Source organism: Dasypus novemcinctus, chromosome 12, assembly GCF_030445035.2.
Source record: "Dasypus novemcinctus isolate mDasNov1 chromosome 12, mDasNov1.1.hap2, whole genome shotgun sequence".
Classification (NCBI taxonomy): Eukaryota; Metazoa; Chordata; class Mammalia; order Cingulata; family Dasypodidae; genus Dasypus; species Dasypus novemcinctus.
The window spans coordinates 40,548,949-40,569,347 of NC_080684.1; the positions used below are offsets into that span (position 1 = coordinate 40,548,949).

Genomic DNA, 20,399 nt, shown 5'->3' on the forward strand with positions numbered 1-20,399 from the left:
CTTCATGTAAGTCAGGTCTTCAAGGAGGAAAACGCGCAGACTATACAGTGTTGTGGTTAGGAGTAAGGGGGTTTGTTTTTAAAATGAATAGTGCTTTAAAGCATAGAGTAGAAAAAGTTGGGAAGGACGTCAAAGGGGAGGTAGTAGAGTGGAGAGTAGGAACCAGATGGGAAAAATTGTATGGCTTGTGAGTATAAGAATGAGAAAGGGGAATTAGTGAATGTAAGAAACTATTTGTGGCTTGAGAGTGAAAGAGTTGAGAGACATCAGTGGAATTTATTGGCTCCAAATTTTAAATGGAGCTTTGGTTTAAAGTTGTTTTGTTACTTGGATTCCAAATATTGCCCTGACCTGACTTCAACCACATTATTGCCTCAGCTAAGTGAGGGTGGTGCTAACTAAAGTCTGAGTGTTGGGGCTGATACAAATGGCTTATTGGTCAGTTCAGTGTAAGATTTAGATGAAATTAACTGGATTCATTCCTCTGGTTTTGTGGCTTTGCTTAATAGTATTTTACTTAAAAATATTCTAAACTTGATATAAGCACACATTTAATACACATGTTTTTCTACTATTTCACTTATTCAAGCATTTCACTGTATTTAATATTTAGTGATTAGAACTTATTAGGACAGATTCCAGCTAAATGATATTTTCATTCTTAATTTTAAAAACAACAAAAGGAGTCATACCTGAGCACTTTGTTAAATGTAAAACAAATGGAAATTTAAATTCGGTCTCAGATTACTTATTCTACAATATACGCAAAAGAAGGTATGGCTTATGTAAAATAAAGGAGATACAATACTTTCATGTGAATTTTCATAAACTCTTGAAAGTTTACACTGGGCATATTTTTTGCACCACATAATCTGGCCACCCATCTGTGCTTGGTAACTGCAGTGTCCTTTCATAAAAAATGTTTTTTCTAACTGTATGGAATAAGTGGAAAAGGTGAGCAAGTTCAAGGTTGGAATATTGGCTCCTATCTTAAAGCTATATAACCTTGAGAACTTACTTAGTTTCTCCAAGCCTAATGTTTCCTCTTCTGTAAAATGAGGATTTAGTATTATCAAAGAATGATTGTGAGGGTTGGAGCAATCCATTTTTCTTTTAGATGACTCTATTTGGAGATTAGATTTATACTAAACAAGAATCTATCTCTCTGTAGTTCTAACCCATTTTCTTTCTTCGACCTCCTGGAGCTATATTAGGAAGTTGAGAATCATCTTAAAACTAAGTTTCACTCTAAGTTCAGTTTTTGATGTTGATGCAAGAGTTGAGTCTTTGGCAACTCTTAATAATAATGATGATGTATTTTTTTCCCCAAAGGAAACTATTGACTATCCAACATATGTTAGTTAAGGTCAACCAGGAGTCCCCCAGGAGTCCTCTGTCATCAGAGGAGTCTCACATCTCTCAGGAAAGGGTCTCCTTAGTATCCCTGCTCTACTCAAATGTGGACAGGGAGCAGCTTGTGGGTACTGTGGGCTCATTGCAAACCTAGCGATGGATTTCAGAGTGCAGCAGCTTGGGACCTTGGTCAATTACACTACCTCTAGCTGGAGGTCTTTGAGACACATTCTTGAGTACACCACACTATATGTGTCTACCTTAAGCATATGAAAAATTAACAGGCTCTGATGTGCATTCAGTTTGCTTCATAGAATAAAGGATTAATGCTAATTTGGCTGTAGGAGAGATGACAACAAATAGAAATTCCTGTCTGTTTTGCTTTCTCCACATACCCCCCTTCCGATCCTTTCACAGCCATCTCTCCTCCATCCATCATAGGAATTTGGAAAACAACTTGTCAACAGATTAACAAAACAAACTCATTAAGATATACTTTTGCCCTGTGTTTTGGCTACTTCCCTCCTCATGGTAAATTTTCAGAGCTATTCTAAGGTGGATTGAATTGCTATATGATGTGTCCTGAGAACACAAGCTCCAGCATGACAGAAACTTTAAGCAGTTAACCACTTTATTAATAACAGAGCAAATTTTGGTCCAAAAGAGCAGGAGAGGTGATCCCCTGGTGGCCCCTTCCCCTGGGAGGCCAACTGCTTTGGGTCAGGGTAGGTGGATGGTGGCTCCTTATACCCCACTTTACTTTGGAGAGTAGAGACATCAGTACACACCAGAGGTACTGGGCCCTGCCAGTGAGAGTCCCCACCCTCTCCCCCCATAAGCATCTGGGGCTAGCTGTTCCTGGTTTTGGGTTTAAAGTATTGTCTGGCCATTCCCTTAGACCTAAAATTGCCCGGGCTGCTTAATGAAAATATATTGAAACATCTGAATACAAAAGGAAAGGAGGGGGGAGGTAGGTGAGGGCAGGGAGATGGCAGTTAGGTGAGTCTGTTACTTCCCCAGCATCTAAATAAATTGCATTTGTTTTTAATACTTACTAATTTTCCTCCATCTTTGACTTTCTACTTAAAAGGACAAGCCATTTACATTTCTATAACTAAGATGTGTGAACAGGATTAGTGCATTCTGTATTTTTACTAAAGTTTTGAGATAAAATTTTTTTGTCCTAGTGTTTTCTCACTTTATTTTTATTCTAAGGTCATGTTATTTCCTTAGTTTCTACTCATGTAAATTTTTTTTTTTTTTTTTTTTTTTTTTTTGAGGTACCAGGGTAGAGATTGAACCCAGAACCTTATGTGTGGGAAGCCGGTGCTCAATTATTGAGCCACATTGGCTCCTGTGAGTTGTTTTTTTTTTTTTTCATTTGTTTGCTTGTTGTTTTTAGAGGCACCAGACGGAACCTGGGACCTCCCATGTGGGAAAGGCGCTCAACTGCTTGAGCTACAATGCTCCCCACTCATGTAATTTTGGTTATACTATTTATCAGAGTGCTGTAGAGGATTTCTTGAATTTGGCCATGAAAATGTATATACTACAAGTGTAAATACTGGCTCTGTGGTTGTATGGAACAAGGCTTTAAGAGTCTGTCTCCTGTGACTTTCAGTGATCACCTGTTGTAGTTGTATAAACTGAAAACAGTGGAATTGTTATTGGATCTCATAAGAGTATGCGTGCCTCATGACTGTCATTTACCAGCGCAAGGAGTGTTATTTTTCTGTTTTGCCATAATGTCCTCACATTCTTCAACCTTGGGGTAGTTTAGCCATTCATCAGCTGATGTGATTTTACATTCTTGCCTTGATCATTAGTCACTCATTTTTAGTTCAGCTTTTTGTAGTATTTGCTTCCAAAATAAACAGAGCTTTATATTTTCTGATTTTGCATTGAAAGCAAAGGAGGAAATTTAAATGAAGATAATAAATGGGTTTTCAGTTATTTTTGACTAACTACTATCATAAAGTTTAGAATTATGATTAAGGTATTAATGACTATTTCATTCAAAGAACTTTACTGAAAATTTACAAACATCATAGAATGATGCTGTTACGTTAAGGGAAAAACTCTTCCCTAAGAGAATAGGTTCATCTGCTGTTTCACCTGAAAATTTGAGTATAGATTTACATTGTGTTAAATATTCAATCTAGCTTTAATTTGGTTTCTACATCAGTCCCATGTTAGGGCAAATTTTGTAAAATATATCAATGAAATTACCTATTTCAGCTGATGTAATTTTTCATTTTTATCATTCTTTAGGTAACAACCAGCCATGGGTAAACATGAATCATGATAAACACCTTTGTAAAATATATTTTATCTGTATTAAAATTTATTGATAAGTTAGAAAAAATCATGAACCCTGGTAATGCATTTTCGGTTGTAACAAAAATTCCTATTTCAGTTAATCATGAGATGAAGATACAGCAGACATAGAACATTATGAAACCGCTGAGTATTGAAATAGTAGTATGGAAATAGCCACTGATCCTTTCTAAAAGTATCACTGTTGAAATCGCCTATTGAATCACCAACAAGTGACCTTGTACTTACAGAATTAAAAATATCGTTATTTTCTTGCCTGATAATTGGATAAGGGATTAGACATTAATTTAGACTTGCAGAAGGCTTAGAGATTCCTGTTTCTTTGCTTTCCCTTCTTATTTGTGTTGATTTTCAGCATAATGTATCAAGGAATTTTTCTTAGGTTATGGACTTTTCTTGAAGAATGCAGTGCAGCCTATGCTTTTGCTATTGATTTTATATTATGAGAACTATAGAATAATTTGTTTTCTTCAGTAAATGAAAGTCTATAAAACTTACCTGTGATTTACAAGTGTGTGTTTCAGAGGGTCATGAATACTTTTTATACAAGGTGAAATTTACACATGAATAATTTTTATACAAGGTGGAAAAAAAGTCATGCCAAAACAAACAGAAAAGATTTGCTTTCATTTTAACTACTTATCTGATCACTTACTTAATATGTGTATTTTACAGACATTATCAGATAACTGTCAAATTGGTCATTATTTTTTTACATTATCAATCTTCAAACATATACCTTTTAAGTTCTGTTTATGGAATTTTAAAAAATATAATTAAAAGTACATATTAAAGCAAATGAGAAGATTTTGCTGCCCCATTTTTGCGTAAAAATACTAATAATTAACTAATGTAATAGAAGAAAACGAATTTCTAAATTCACGTGGTTAAAATAAGTTTATAACTGAATACGAGAGAAAAGAAATGGAAAACCTTTTTAGTCCATCCTTCCCAAATATTGACAATATTATTTTATTTACATGAGAATCAAGTTATGGGGGCCTTGCTTTTTAGACATGGGTAAGGAATGTAATTATGTAGGCAAAAGGGAATTGTAACAAATGATACCAAGATATCATCATATTTACTAATGACATAGATTCAGAATTATATATTTCAGGGATAGTCACTGAAGCAAGTAAGAATGTTAATTGTGGTGTGTTGTAGTATTGTGTTCTTAAAAATGTTTACTATATAAATTTGACATTCTACATGGTAAATAATACTGGCATTGTTGTAAAATATATTTTAATACTGATTCTAAATTAAAATTGATTTAATTATAATTATAAGAGGGTGTTTGCAAGTAGAATTGATTAGGTTTTATGTAATATTTACTAAATTGAGAGAAATATATGTACATAGTTCACTTATATATTCTTAGAATTTACATGGTAAATTTTGTCAATCTAAAATTCCTTCCATTTCAGACTGTAATATCACAGTTCTCTGGCCAAATCAGTATCATTATAAGTGTTATTTAATTACCCTTGTATTACCTCTGTCCTGTCCTTTGAGGAGTCCTTGCCTATGTGAAACATATTTAAGTAATATTTAAGTAATCTTTGTACTATAGTACAACAATCTAATATTTCTAGATCATGTTCTGAAAGGTGATTATATTGTTTTTCATTAACTTGTGTATACTCAAATAAACCTATTTTTCAAGTAGGGAATAGACAGGGACCTAATAATTATTCAATGCCTATATTAACTAATATTTTTTACTATTGTAAGTAGCATCTTAATAATAATCTTACTGTTTTTGTTTTATTATTTTTATATCATTTCCAAATACTTGCTAGGCATTTTACAAATGTTACCTGGCTTAATTTAATAGACACAGTTTTTTGAGTAAATACTACTATTTCCTGGTTTTTGTTTGTTTTTGTTTTGTTTTTTTCAGATGAGGGGATTGGACGGAGAAGTGAATAACTTGTTTCAAGGTCTGTGTAATGAAAGGACATCCAAAAACCATTAGTCAAATTTTGATTATCTTCTTGGAGTGTTTCTGATTTATTTTTAGTTCTTAGACATAGTACTGAAATGCTTACTAAGTTTTTAAAATAATGCATTTCATGTAAATAGTTTTAATGAAGTTGTCTAAAAATTTTGTTATTACTTTGTAAGTACTCACACATATATATTACCCTATCAAAAGTAGTGGGAAAATCACGCAAAAGTTAAAAACAAGTTACTGTTTTGTAATCCCAAAGACTTTAATCAAAATGAATTTCATTAATGTTTTTTGTGAAACTCCTCTGTGCTTGGGAAATTTGAACTTATGATAGAATAGTATTCACAAATAAAAGGAGATACCATTGCTAGGATATAGATTTAGTGGTGATTTGAGCCACTGATTTAACCAATTGTAGCCAGTGTAAAATAAAGCCACATGCTATTAAGTCTTCTAGATATGGGAATTGTAGACCTTTCCTCTTTTTAAAATAGGCATCTAATATTTAGATGCTTACTTTATTCTTGGATTCTTCTAGGAGTCAATCTTTTTTTTTTTTTTCCAGCTGAATCTTTATTTTTATTAGTAAAGTTGTAGGCATACAGAAAAATCATGAATAAAATGTACAAGCCTAATGCAAAGTGTTAATAAAAGGGTGGTAATATTTAGATGCTTACTTTATTCTTGGATTCTTCTAGGAGTCAATCTTTTTTTTTTCCAGCTGAATCTTTATTTTTATTAGTAAAGTTGTAGGCATACAGAAAAATCATGAATAAAATGCAGAGTTCCATATACCACCCTTTTATTAACACTTTGCATTAGGCTTGTACATTTGTTATAATTCATGAAAGAACATTTTAATAATTATATCAACCATATTCCATCATTTATAATAGGGTTCACTGTGTTGTACAGCCCTGTGGTTTTAAAATTTTTTATGCTAGTAACATATATATGTTAATATATATATATAAATTTATATATATATATATACCCCTTTTTGCCATATTTACATATATAATTCTGTGTTGTTAATTATATTCACAATGTTATGCTACCATCACCACCATTCATTACCAAAACTTTATGAAAAAGCAAAACAGAAACACTGCAATTTGAGCATTAGCATTCTATTACCTATGCCCACTCCATCCCCTGACACCTGTGATCTAGATTCTTACTCTGTTTTTCCTTTGTGTCTGGCTTATTTCACTCAACATGTTGTCTTCAGGGTTCATCAGTGCTGTTGCATGAGTCATAATTTCATTCTTTTTTATGGATGAATAATATCCATTATATGTGTATACCACATTTTATTAATACATTCATCAAATGACAGAAATTGGGTTGTTTCCATCTTTTGGCAATTGTGAATAATGCCTTTATGAACAACAGTGTGCAAATATCCATTTAAATCCCTACTTTCAAATCTTTGGGGTATACATTTATAAGTGGGATTGTATGGTCCTATGGTAATTCTATATTTAACTTTCTGAGGAACCATCAAACTTTCTTCCACAACAGTTAAACCATTTTACATTCCCACTAACATTCAATGACTTATTCTGTTTCTCTACATCCTTTCCATTACTTGTAATTTTCTGTTTGTTTTTTTTTAAATAGTAGTCATTCTAGTGGGTTTGAAATGGCATCTCATGGTGGTTTAGATTTGCATTTCCCTAAAGCTAATAATGTTGAGCATCTTTTCATGTAGTTTTTGGACATTTTTATGTCTTCTTTAGAGAAATGTCTATTCAAGTCTTTTGCCCATTTTAAAAGTGGGTTGTTTGTTTTCTTATTGCTGAGTTGTAGGTTTTCTTTATATATTTTGAATATTAAACCCTTATCAGATATGTAGTTTCAAATACTTTCTCTTATTGAGTAGGTTGTCTTTTTACTTTCCTGATAAAGTTCTTTGAGATGCAAAAGTTTTAAATACTGATGAGGGACCATTTATCTGTGCTTTCCTTTGTTGCTTGTGCAACAAAATGTCTTAACACAAGATCCTGAAGAAGCTTCCCTATGTTTTCTTCTAGAAATTATAGTTTGGCTTTTTACATTTAGGATTATGATCGATTTTGAGTTGATTTTTGTATATGTTGTGAGATAAGGGTCCCCCTTCATTGTTTTGCACATGGACATGCAGTTTTCCCAGCACCATTTGAAGGGACTGTTCTTTCCCCATTGATAGGATATGGTGGACCTGTATGTACCTCAGAAAATCATGTTCTTAAAGCTGATCCATTCTGGTGGTTGTAAGCCTATTTTAAATAGGACTTTTTGATGAGGTTACTTCTGTTAAAATTTGGCCCATGGTGGGTCTTAATCCTCTTACTGGATTCCTCTATAAGAGAATGAAATTCAGACAAAGAGAAAAAAGGCCATGGAGGCAAGAAGCTGAAAGCAATGAAAACTGGAAGAGAAGGAAGAGAATAGCACATGCCACCATGTACCTTACCATGTGGCACAGGACCTAAGGATCTCTGGCGGCCAGTATTTGGGAAGAAAGCATCTCTTTGATAATGACTTGATTGGGACATTCTCATGGCCTCAAACTGTAAGCTAATAAATTCCCATTGCTGAAAGCCAACCCCCATTTCATAGTATGTGCTTTGAACAGCCTAGGAAACTAAAACAGTGGCCATGGCACCCTTGTCAAAAATAAGTTGCCCATAAAGGTGAGAGTTGGTTTTTGAACTCCAGTTCAATTCCATTGGTCTATATGCTTGTCCTGTGCCTGTACCAAGTGTATTTTTTTAAAAAGTTCATTCTCTGTATTTTATTTTATTTTTTGGTACCAACCTATATTGAGTACTGCTGTATAATAAGTTTTGAGTGTGGAACATGTGAATCCTCCAAACTCATTCTTCCTTTTCAGGATGATTTTTGAGGCTCCTTACGCTTCTATATAAATTCGATGACTGGATTTTCCATTTCTGCAAAGAAGGCTAATGGAACTTTTATTGAACTTGTAATTGACTTTGGGTATAATTGACATCTTAACAATATTTTAGTCTTCCAATCCATGACCATGGTATGCCCTTTCATTTATTTAGGTCTTTTTAAATTTCTTTTAGCAATGTCTTATTGTTTCTTGCACATATATCCTTTACATACTTGGTTAGATCTGTTCCTAGATATTTTATTCTTTTAGATTGCTATTGTAAGTGGAATTTTTTTCTTCAGATTGTTCATTTCAAGTGTAATAGAAACACTACTGATTTTTGCATGTTGATCTTGTACCTCAGTACTTTGCTCAATTCATCTGTTGGTTCCAGTAGTTTTGTTATGGGGTTTTCAGGATTTTCTGTTTATAGGATCATGGTAGAGGAGGCATTTTTAATGCACATAAAATGTAAATTTTATAATTTGTAATTTAACTTATTTTAAAAATCTTTTGCACTTTTAGATAACTCTCTTCCTTGTCTATTCACATTATCACAAATGTGTAAGTGGAGAAAAATTTACATATTCTGTACTAATTCCCTTCATTCAACTCACTTGTCTTTCTATGTTAGCTAGCTCATATTGTAAGTAGATAGGCTTTTTCCTGTCACTATTTCATCATGCACATTTATTGGTGTCAGGAAAAGTATGTAGCACTTTGTAAAAAGAGATCCTTAAAAACAAATAACAACAAAAAGCCTAATCTTAAAGTTGAGTTTGTTAAGAGAGGAGCCTCTTAAATGGATGGATAGAAATTGCTATTCTGTCAGTGCCACGTTCTGTGTCTAATAGTGGTGGTGGGTTTTCTTTAGCACTGGTAGGAGAATATATTTATTTGATCAGCCTTTTAGACTTTGGCCACAGTAGCTATATTTTAAGGCACAATATATCAATTAATTCAGCCAATATATGTTACATACCTCTCCATGTCAACAGAGACTGTTCAAGGCTTGAACATGTCTGTTCAAGGCTTTCCCATTACAGTGGGGGCAGATCCAGTGATCCCTGACCTTAAGTAGTATTGATGTCAGTAGCCTAGATAGGCAAGGAATTAAAAGCTGTTTCCTCCATCTAGATGTCTATACACAGAGGCCATTAGCAGCATGCCATAATTCATTAGACAGTTTTTAAGCATGCATTTCTCTTAGAATAGCTTATCTTCACATATCTTTTGACTCCCTAAGTTCTCACTCATAATAAAAAGACACAAAATAAGTTCTTTATTTTGGATACAAAGGTTTCCACTCCCTTTGAACTGGATAATTTGAAACTATAATGACAGGCCTATTGGCTATGTGGTTAAGATACAGACAACAATTACATTGCCTGCTTTTAGTTAAGTGAGATTTCTGGTTTTCTTCTGTTACAGCTGGCATCTTAGCTGATATCATTCATCATTTTCTTCAACCTCCATTTCACAACCCTGTGCCTATCATACGTCACTTATTGGCAATTCATTTTCTGTTAAAAATAACAAAAAATTAGGAGGAGCTTTTCCAAGGCACTAAACTATGTGAAAATATGTAAGTCTTGGGGTGGGCCCATAGAACCCTTTGAACACTGAACTAACAAAGGATATAATTCTGCCTCTGCTTTGAGAAGCTAATGGAAAGATTGCAGGGGGGGGAAAAAAAAGAGGTTGCCATATCTTTACCTCCCTATTCCTCTGTACCTTAAAACCACATCACAAAATCAGTGGGAAGGTATGCCCCCAAAATGCCACTAATCCACTCAATCTGTCTTCATTTCTTTTACAAAGACTATGAATTCTGTGGGTTGATGTCAATGCTAATGGCTAAATAATTAGGCTTTTTCTATCAGACTGAATTGGCAAAATACATATATTTACTTTGTCTTAAGTGCAGGAAATTTTTAAATTACTTTTTATTGTTCTCCATTCATGATATAGTTCAGAAGTAATTTTGTCAAGTTTCTGTTATGAGCACCTCAGTCATATTTCTCATTTGCCCAAGAAAAATCTGATTAATAATGAATATATTGGTTTCAGATACATGGGAGTGTTTCTGTGATATTGCCCCACATTTGGATATAACAAAATTCTGAATGCCTTATGATGTATGGCAGATGCCTAGAATAGGAAGTTCTATAATTTTGGCTTTTATTTTTAGTACATTTAACTGCGTGTGCTGATGAGTTAACTTAAACAAGGATCTATAGTATACAAGCTCTGTTTTAGCTTTACTTAAAGTCTGACTTGTTAACTCTGGAGGATTGACTATTTGAGAAAAGTCTTACTTACCCTGGCATCCCAGCTATTGATAACATAATCACTTTTATATGCTAGGTTCTCACTAAAGTTTGGTTGACTTAATTAAGCTCAAGGAAGGCACATCAGGAAAAGAGAGCCCAGAAATGTCTGTGCGAAGTTTTTTGTTTTTTGTTTTTTCTTCCAAATTCATTGAACCGATATGGAATAGACTCAAGTGTTATTTTAGCATATGTGTCTGCATAAGGATATATGAAGCTAGTAGGTAGGATGAGAAAGAAGCCTCAGGCTCAGAGAGGTTAGATAATTTGTTCAAGGTAAAAAATAGAGGATAGGTTAAGGTTTCTAACCCTACAGCCAGTGCCATTCTTTAAAAAAGATTTTTGAAGCATGAAGAAGGATAGCAAGGAGTTAAGCTGCACCATGGTAGGAAAGAGCTGGTTCCCAGGATGGAAATCCTAGTTGAGGAAGCTAGGGCCTGTTGTGGGCCACACAAGGGTAAAGGGCATCCATGTTCTCCATCTGCTGTGGAGGACGACACCCAGAAAGATTCGTCCACATAGCAAAACAGAGAGAGAATAAGAGAATTGAAGCCATACTGCTTTATCAAGTCCCAGGCCATGGTCATGGCATCTGTGAACTGTCTTTGCCATATGACTTTACACTACTTTTCTCATTACTTTCATTCCCTTGTGTTAGTTTGAGGATATTTTATACTATCATGTAAGATAATATTGTTTATTAAGCTCTGCTTAGGATACAAACTTGTTTTTAGTGTGTGACGACTCTCACACCATTTGAGATGTGACTTTGGCTTTTATTTTTAAAATAAATTTTTTTTTTTTAAATAAATTTTTAAATTAAAATAAATGTGACTAAGGAGATTTAATGTTGCCTTAAACTCTTTACTCACATCTCGTTAATATCTAATGCCTTTTTAATGCTTTTAAAACTGGGAGAAGTATTGGTTATTTTATAAAGCACAGTGAAAAGCAAAAATACATTAAAACACTTGTGTAAGTGTTACTGTCTCTAGCCATAGATGGAAACTACAGACTTGAACATATTATTTTATAACACATTCCCTGGGACAGGATTCCTGTGTGTGTGCACTTGTGGATGCTTGTGGTGTGTGGCTATTGGAAAGGAGAGGTGGGAGCTTTGGACCTGTTTTAACTAGGAGTTCCCTGGTCTGAACTTGTATTAGCTGTACAATTTAGGCAAAGCTAAATTTAAATTGGCTTTATTCAGTAGGATTTACTTGAGGAGAGGGATTGGATGTTGGAGTCACAATTGGGAGGCTACTAAATTTAAGTTAAATGATGGCTGTGGGAATGAAGAAAAGGAAATAGATTTCGAGTCCTTGTGGAAGTAGAATCTACAAAGGTTGCCAACTTTGATTTGGTAGAGAGGGGGAGACATTATTGCTGACACTGAGACTTTGAGTCAGATCACCAGCAGAATGTTGGTATATTTAATAGAAAAGTGAGAGGCTACATACAGCCCATGCTGGGAGTGATGACAGGGAGCTAAGTGAATCAAAGATTCTGAGCTAGAAGCATATTTTAAAAGTTCTCACTCTCTCTGAACTTGTTTCCTGTATTGGCTTAATAGAGTAAGATTTTCTAATGATGGGATAATAACCAAAGACGGAAGGGTCTTAAGAGTTCCATGCATTCAAATCACATTTCCAATAATTCTCTCCCATTAGTGATGTGCTCTTGTCAGCAAGAAGGGGGATGTTGAAATGGTGTAATATTTGCACATTTTACATTTAGGACCCCTCCCCCTTATATTTTCCTGTGGTATACTCAAACCTTAAAATAATTATTCTATGAAAGCAAGTTTGACTGAAAACTCTTTTCCTCTTAATGCTTTTCAAGGTTAATTTAAAAAGCAGATTCTTTTTTTATATTAATGTTGCTCAGGAATAATTAACTCAGAATAAAATGGATTTGCTTTCATTCCCTGGATGTTGACTATTATAATTCTGGAATTCAAACAATAATAGGATCACAGCTCTTAGTGAATGTTCAGATTATGGTACTTTTTACGGGAAGAGAATAGGAAAAAATATTTTATACAGATGTAAAAAGCAGTACATTTGGCGATTCCCATCATATTTAAGAGGTATTTGATTTTGGTATCTGACTAGTTCACTGTTGCTTTCCATCTAAAATATATACCTGAACTTTGTGTTCTTTTGAATTCTTTTCACTTTTTATTCATATGAAAAGCTTGGGTTTTTCACAACTAATTCAGTTTTTAACTTAGTCATAATGTGAAAAACATCAAAATCTCGCAAGGGAAATGTGCAAATTCTGCATGGAACTTGGGACTAACACTATAAACAAATTCATTGCCAAGAACTTATTGTCATGTTTCAAATGCTGAATTAATAACCGGTACCAAGAGCGCACATGCTATTCATCAAGGTTTTCCCCTGAGACTGTTTCCTCTCTCTTCCCCATATTATTGAGGAATTTTAGAAACTAGAACTTAAAACATTACTTGTTATCATGTTTTTCAAAGTACTCTTGAGAATTTGTAACCTTGGCAAAGGTTAGTCACCTTCACGCACTTTCTCTCCAGGGCTTGTGGAACTCTGGTGAACAGTTCTGTTTTGCATTTGTCTTTTCTTTTCTCAAAGGAATAGCAAACACAACTCTCTGTGCTTACCTCACATCCCACAGAACTCAGTTGGAAGATTTTTATATCATTGCTCAACTAAATGACATGATTTCTCTGTGTTTTAACTAAGTTTTTTTTGCATATCAAATTATGATTAAAATTGTTGAAGATTTGGCTATGATTACACAGATGCTAGAAGGTGCATGTGAAAGTTATATTTGCTATATTTTTCTACTTCAGCAAACACTAATATATAATTCTCTGCTTTAGGCAAATTTGAATTTTTGGTAAGTTTGTTAAAAATGCATATTTGAGATGTTAAAATAATTTAGTTGTAGGGATATGAGGGAAAATAAATTCTACATTTAGAAAGCAAATATCTGAGTTATAATTTGAATTCTAAACCTTTCAACAGTCTGCAAACTTAATAGACTACGATTTCTTCCAGTTGTATAGTATTTTTAAGGATTAATATTACAATGACAATAACCAAAGTCATGCAAAAGAAGTACAAAATGTATTATACAGATTCCTGCCAATTCTAATATAAATCTGATGTTATCATGTTAGGACCTTGATAACAATTTTTGCATATCACAAGTGGGTATATCTTTGCATTTCTCTGTTGAATTTAGAATGCTTTATAGTAATCATAACATGTTCTACATAGTAAAGTTAATATTTATTTATGTAAAATTGTGTTTTGCCATGCTTGCATTATATAAAATGTAGTTGATAAAGGAAACAGTATTATTAAAGCTTTATTTCATCTTTTTAAAAAGAGGAATTACTTTAAGGTGTATCTATAGAGTATGAAATGAAGTTATCATTAATTATCACTTAAATTATATCAGGCAATTTTACCCAAAATAAGTGTATTGAATACTTACTAGGTACTAAACTTTTCTAAGTATTTGATCAAAGGTAAATTTAAAGAGTTTTCAGTAAAGATATTATTACTTTTGTATAACTGTGAAAACTGTAGTACAATTTGTTCAGTATTTTAAAACTTCAATATATGTCCAATTTTGTATTAAGTAAAATTTCCTTATGATTTTAGTTTAGTTTTTGAATATAAGGTTTTAATAAAAGTCAGAAAATTACCATGTATCTTACTTTGTAAAAGCATATGGTTTATTTGGTTAAATAAATTAGAGATAATTTCTAGAAGTTATTTATGTTATTAACCTGGTTTTTGTAATCATTAAAACCATACATTTAGAAAGACAGTCTGTTAAAATCTCTGGGAAGCATATTTTACAACTAACTATTGCTCATATCTAAATACCTGTATTTTTCACATGGAAATCAAATGCCCCTCATCTGGTGATGATGGAGAGGGTGTCCTGCTATTCAGTGGTAAGAAACATGGAACTTGGGATCCAGATAAACTAGGGTTGGAACCCAGGACCCAATTTTTACCAGTTATGTGGCTTATACAAGTAATCTAAACTCTGAGGTCAGATTTCCAATACTTAAAATATGGATCATAATTCCTGTCTTACATGGTTTACAGAATATGTTAATGGTTTTGTAAATTGTTTGGTAAAATGTCTATGAACATATGAGAAATCCTAAAGAAATATTACATTTTCATTTTTCCAAATTTTGTGCTTTCTTCAAACACGAGGATGATACCATTTGCCATCATACTGTTAGTTGGGAACCCTTTGTAACAGAGGGCATACTTTTGCAGAATGGTTGACAAAAGTATAATGTGTGTTCAGGTAACACAAACTGATTCTCAACTTAAATAACCTTGGTTTTGTTATTATTGTTCATAACCGAGTTATCTAACCTTAGAGTCAGTTTTGAAGATTCACTGACACATTAATTTATATATCATAGAACTTTTGAAATATGTTCTATAGATGGTATTAAATCATGTGATAGAAAATAGGAATAAAAACGTGGCTACACATCAATACTAGATAAGAAAAATCCGAAGATTAAATTTAGCAGTTTATATTGCTAGACTTGATCACCTTCTTTGATTCAGGCTATAATTGAAGCCAATCTTACTTTTGTACTGTGAAAAGTATGAAGTAATTGTACATATTAAAGCAAGTTCTTCAAGAAGAGAAAGGGCTACCTTTCCCCTATTTGAGAGAGGGGAGAGAGATGGGCAAAGCTGAGTCACTTGAGATATGTGTGGAAGTTTGCCTCTGGCTAAAAGTTAATTCCTTTGTTTTCAGCTCTGAGCCTTGAGAAAGAGCTCTTTATCTGAGTAACTTTAAAATTATACAACTTGGGGTGCGGGCAGACTTGGCCCAGTAGTTAGAGCCTCAGTCTACCACATGAGAGGTCGGCGGTTCAAACCCCCGGGCCTCCTTGACCCGTGTGCAGCTGTCCCATGCACAGTGCTGATGCACGCAAGGAGTGTGCCCCGTAAGGAGAGCCACCCAGCGCAACACGTAAAAGTGACGCAACAGATAGAAACACAGATTCCTGTGCCACTGACAACAACAGAAGCAGACAACAACAGAAGCGGGCAAAAAAGACGCAGCAAATACACACAGAGAACAGACAACCGGGGTGGGGGGGAAGGGGAGAGAAATAAATAAATAAATCTTTAAAAAAAATTATACAACTTAAACCCATATTAGAATTTACTTTAGAGTGTAAATATTTGGTTTTTAAATAAAGTTTTATTGATGTATATCATTTTTACATGAACGTACATAAACAGTAAGCATATAGTAAAAGTTGTAAACTTATAAAACAAGTATTGAATATCATCAAACAGGGCTCCAATACATCACTGTACCACCAACACCTGGCATTTTGTGAAACGTGTTAGAAATGATGAAAGATCATCATTAGAATATTAATACTAACTATAGCCGTATCTTATATTTGGTGCATTTTCCGCCATCCCCCCTGTATTAGCATTTGTTCTAGCTCAAGAGAGAACGTTCTCATATTTGTTCTTTGAATTACAATCCATCTTCAACCACAGGAGTCCCTGTGTTTTAAAGTTCATGCTTTTTATAATTCATTCAAAGTGTGCCCTCGGTGGCTCTCATTTTCAGAGTTGTGCTTTTATCATCACCTCACTCAATTTTAGGTTTTCATTACTCCAAAAGGAAAAATCCCAAGCTCCCTTATACTCTCTTATTGTTGTCCCTTAGAATTGATATAGTATATTCTTTTTCATTGCTGCAAAAATATTACAGTATTACTGTTAACTATCATCTGTAAGTTACATTAGTTGTAATTTTTCCCTATGTCACCGTATTCTTAACACTTGGTAAAAGAAGAGCATTCTTATATTTATACTATTAATTGCAATCTTCATCAACCACTGAAATCACTTTGTTATACATTCCATAGATAATTCTCTAACTTCCTTCCAATTGACATTTACATCTACAGGCCACCCCTTTCAACTACAATCACATTTACAAATTAGCAGAGTTAGTTATACTCGCTATAATGTGTTACTGTCAACTCTATTCATTTCCATACTTTCACAATAAACCTTCTTAAAAATTCTATATACATTAAGCATTAGCTCTCATTCTTAACCCCCATTCTATTTCCTAGTAACTTAAACTCTAGAGTTTACTTCTGTGAGTTTACTCATTGTGTTTAGTTCATATTAGTGAGCCCATACAATATTTGTCCTTTTGTACCTGGCTTATTTCACTCAACATAACATCATCCATGACGTCATATGCATCCTGATTTCATTTCTTCTTATAGCTGAATAGTATTCCATTGTATGTATGTACTACATACTGTTTATCCATTCATCGGTTGTTGGAGACTTGGTCTGTTTCCATATTTTAGCAGTTGTGAATTAATGCTACTCTGAATATCAGTATGCAAATGTCAGTTCATATCCTTGCTTTCAGTTCTTCTGAATATATTCCTAGTAAAAGGACTGCTGGATCATACAGCAGTTCTATATTCAGCTTCTTGAGGTACTGCCATACTGTCTTACACAGAGGCTGTACCATTCTATATTCCCATCAACAGTGAAGGAGTGTTCCTGTTTGTCCTTGGCTTCTCTAGCACTTGTAGTTTTCTGTGTTTTTTTTTTTTATTTTTTAATTTTTTAAAATAATGGCCATTCTGTAAGATGTGACATGGTAGCTTATTTAGTTTTGATTTGCATTTTCCTAATAACTATTGATGTTGAACTTTTTAAAAAATGTGCTTTTGGCCATTTGTATTTCCTTTTGAATAGAAAAAGTCTATTCAAGTCTTTTGCCAATTTTTTTTCTTTTTTTTAATTAATTTTTTTTATTTTTTAAAACTTTAGATTACATAAATGTTACATAAAAAATAATAAGGGATTCACATTTGTCTCCTTCCCTCCCCCTACCACACTTTCCCCCATTAACAAAATCCTTCATAAGTGTAGTACATTTGTTACTATTGAGGAACACATATTGAAGCATTACTACTACTCATGGACTGTAGTTTATATTATAATTTACACTCTGTCCTTCACTATGTTTTTTTTAATACTTTTAAATTAAAAAACTACTTTACATTACATACATGTTACATAAAAAATATAGGGGATTCCAGTATGTCCCACTCCCTAGCCCTTTCACATGTTCCCACATTAACAACATCCTTCATTAGTATGGTACAGTTGTTACAATTGATGAACAGATATTGGAGCACTGCCACTAAGCATGGATTATAGTTTACTTTATAGTTTACATTCTGTCACACACATTTTTGTAAGTTATGGCAAAATATATAATGGCCTGTATCCATCATTGTAGTGTCATTCCGGACAATTCCAATGTCCCAAAATGTCCCCAATATTACACCTATTTTTCCCTCTTCCTCCCCTCAGAACCTCTGGTGGCCACTGCCTCCACATCAGTGATAAAAGTTCTTCCATTGCTAGATTAACAATGGGTCTATAGTAGGATAACTGTAAGTCCACTCTAGTCCATTGTTCTTTCCCCAGTTGTGAGGATTCTGGGATAGCGATGCCCATTTTGCCTCTAATTAAGAGGGGGCTTAGATTCCATGGGGCTGATGGATGGGACTCTCTGTTCTTTGGGATGGGCATTGTCCATTATCATCTCCTTGTTGATTGTCTTGGATGAGTCCAATGACTGGAGAGTAGGTATTGCAACTCTGTTGAGATTCATGGCCCAACTGGCACATGGACAGCCCAAAGATGTAAGTCTCTTGGACATACACTTTTAGTACTAACTATAGGTTCAAATAGAAGGGGCAGAAGAGCCATGTGTAAGGAAACCACAAGTAAACCCAACTCTGTCAAACTGGAGAGCGTAAATTCCAAAGTAGGACCCACTGGTAGGGTGCCAAATTCCTGAGCTATCTGCCCTGTTTGGATTTCTCTAGAACCATCAGGAGCCCCACTATTTGAGGCAGTATTTACTTTAGTAGTAAATAATATCCTGCTGAGATGTGCATAAGTGTAACCTATAGAATGACCTGACTCACTTTGAAATCTTTTATCCATAAAAACTTATTTGTATTTACAATTTCACCTTTTGCTCAAGTCTTTTCTAGGTGCATTGCTAGTTGGCACTTGGTAATAATCCCTTGGTGCCAGGAAGGCTCATCCCTGGGAGTCACGCCCATGCTGGAGGGAAGGTAATGCATTTATATGCTGAGTTTGTCTTAGAAAGAGGCCGTATTTGAGCAACAAGGAGGTCTTCAGGAAATAACTCTTAGGCAGCCTATACAACTAGTCTAATTTCAATTTCAAAAGAGAAGGTTTACAATACAGTCCATATCAAATGCCCATAGCAATGGTCCATCCTCCTTTACTAGGCACTGCCCCTGTACCCTGGTGATTCTTGCTGTCCCATTAGAGAATGTGGCAGAGCTGCCCAGGATGGGAATTTGGCATTCTTTCAGTTACTGTGTGGATCTCCACCTAAGATGACATTGCCCCATGAACACTTGAAACATTTGTATGCCTTAGCAGTATGCCCCAGGTGAACCTCCTCCCATGCATCAACCATCACTGACATGTACCAATGATCCTCCCCTGTCACAAAACAGCCATGCATGTGTGCAGAATGCCCAAACCACACCCCTCTATCAACACACTGTACCATGGTGGAAAATTTGTTACAAATTATGAGATAATATCAACTTATTGCCAGGTCCATAGCATACATTTGGCATACTTTGTCCATACTCCCCCATTATCAACACAGTATATCTTTGGCATAGATGCAAGAATATAACATTGTTACTGTTAACCCGAGTCCATAGGTCTCTCCAGTTGTATTTTTCCCATGATTTTCTAGATTCTCACCATCCTAAAATAGTGATGTGCATCTGCTCTAGCTCACGGAGGACATCTGTACCATCAAACACAATTCTCATCCACCTTTGGGTTTATGATGCTATTTAGTTCCTAGATTATTCTCTAGCTTTCTGTCTTTGATGTTTACATCCCTAGACTACTATTTTCATCCACATTCCCATTTATAAACCAGCTGTTACTCACATCAACTATACATTTCCACACTTTTACAGTAAAGTTAGTTAAAACTTCTACATACATTAAACTTCAGTAGTCCATCTCAGTCCTCCTCTTATCTCTTTTAAGAATCTACCACCTGTCATGAGTTCTTGAAGATACTTTCCTACATTTTCTTCTAGAAGATTTATCATTCTTGCTCTTATATTTAGGTTTTTGATCCATTTTGAGTTAGTTTTTGTATAAAGTATGAGATAGGAGTCTTCTTTCTTTCTTTTGGATATGGATATCTAGTTCCCTCAGTAACATTTGCTGAATGGACTATTCTGCTTGAGCTGGGTGGGTTTGACAAGGCTAGTCAAAAGTCACTTGATCATGTATATGAGGGTCTGTTTCTGAACCATCAATTCACTTCCATTAGTCTATGTGTATATCTTTATGCCAGTACCATGCTGTTTTTACTACTATAGCTAGGTAATATGATTTAAAGTCTGGAAATGAGAGTCCTCCAACTT

General features: G+C 34.3%; 1 protein-coding gene across 4 annotated transcripts in view; it reads left to right on the top strand.

The window, feature by feature from the left end:
* Positions 1-20,399, top strand: part of SLC16A7 (solute carrier family 16 member 7) — a 209,704-nt gene that overhangs the window by 41,552 nt on the left and 147,753 nt on the right. The gene's annotated exons all lie outside the window — the stretch shown is intronic.